This window comes from Sodiomyces alkalinus, assembly GCF_003711515.1.
Source record: "Sodiomyces alkalinus F11 unplaced genomic scaffold SODALscaffold_9, whole genome shotgun sequence".
Classification (NCBI taxonomy): Eukaryota; Fungi; Ascomycota; class Sordariomycetes; order Glomerellales; family Plectosphaerellaceae; genus Sodiomyces; species Sodiomyces alkalinus.
In genome coordinates, this window is record NW_021167087.1 from 843,333 (window position 1) to 845,288 (window position 1,956).

Here is a 1,956-nt window from a genome sequence, read left to right on the forward strand (position 1 = left end):
GTTTTACGGCCGTTAGACTACCCACGGTTAATTTATTAACGCTTTAGGTGGGTACTTATAAGGCTCCTATCCTCGGATACGGAGACGTTAAGCTATATATATAATCCCTATCGGGCACGAAAAGGCTACTACGCCTCTATAACGTCGTATACTATAAGGAATTCGTTATTAATATTATCTCGGAACACTAGCTACGCCTATCCCTAGCTATTAATTTTCACGATCTAGAAAAGGCGGAGTAATTAGCGGGTGGACTATATAAGTCTATTATATTCGTTATAGACGTGTATACAGGTTATATATAGGATTACTACCTATAGAAAAGAGACTAAGGCTCTATCCTACACGCTCTAAAGGACGTTTTTACCCTACTTAAGACCTAATTCGACGTTAGGCCACGCGTTCTACGAGCCGATTCTAAGATATTTTAGTACCTAGAAGTCGTTACTTTCCTCGCTACTAAGGGGGTAGAAGGCCAGCCGTCGGCACTATATTTATAGGATTAGAACGGTATTATAGAACGGATTAAAGGTATCGTTAAGAGAAGGGCGAGGGCTATAAGGATTAAAGCTAATCTGCCTATATCTATCTAGCCTCAGATCTTTAAGACTACTATATATCTATATAATAGAATACCACGATATATTAACGACTAGCGAACGCTATATAAAGGCCTACACGGCCGTTAACCTAACCATATATATCTACGAGTATACGGCTATAAAGCCTTTATAAAAACGCGCGATGCCTAAGCTAAAAGAAACCGTCTATAGAGGCTAGAACCGAAGGTATAGATCGGTTATTACGTCGGATACTAATCCTTAAATAGCTTCTGTATTTAGCTATTATACCTAACGGATATTATCGCTACGAAAGATATAGTCTTTAACGAAGATAAGATATTTAACGGCAGGATTAAAACGCTATAAGCCACGGCTTCCGCCGAGGAAATCGGGGAACGCCTATAATCTATCCGTATCACTTAATCTAAGGAGACCGCGAATAGGCTGCCGTTAAAAGGTATAGCCGTAGACGTATTAGATCTTAAGTCGGAAGACTTTAACGCCACCGCTATTACTACGGGTAAAGACGACGCTACCGCTATTACTACGGATAAAGGCGAGGACGTCACTATTACTATAAGAGAGGCTACTACTATTACTATAGATAAGGTTCTAAATCTATAGTATAATAACTAGGCTATAGATTTAGAACCTCGTAACTCTAACGCCACCGCTATTACTATAGGAGAGGCCACCGCTATTACTACGGACACTTCATGGTTTACCACTACGAGGTTTAAACCGTTTCCCACGCCTCTAATATCCCCGGAAGATCCCGCGTGCGCGTTCCTTATAGCGTTAGTAATAGTCAGGGGCGCTAAGGTAGAAGAACACGATAACCACTAACGGACAGCCATAGGTGCCCTTAGGGGGTGCCTATCGGCTATACTCCTATCGGCTGCGCGCCTATTACCCGCGCGCCTATCTATCGCGAGAACTATTATAAGTCTATACACGACCGAGAAGGTCTAGAACGATAACGTCTAAAAGGCGTTTTTTAACGCTAGCAGGACTTATAACCCTATATGCGCGAGGAAGTAAGCTATTAATAATGGCGACGTCGGTGCTATAGATTCCACTCCCTCTAATACCTCTTAGCCGCTATCGTATATAACCCGCGAGGATCTCCCGCCTCTACTAAAGCACTACCGCGATATACGCCTCTACCCGTTATGGGAGCGGTGGTTATAGGCCGAGGGGGAATATCTTAAGGGGCACCGATAAATAGGCTACTAGTAGGAGGTAGGTAGTAATCAGGCTAATAAGTAATAAGTCCTCGCCTATAGATGGGTATACAACTATAAATTTAATAAGGAGGGCACCCTCCTTAAGTGTAAGGCACGCCTTATAGTCTAAGGGGATTAATAAAAACGGTTAGAGACTAAAGATAACT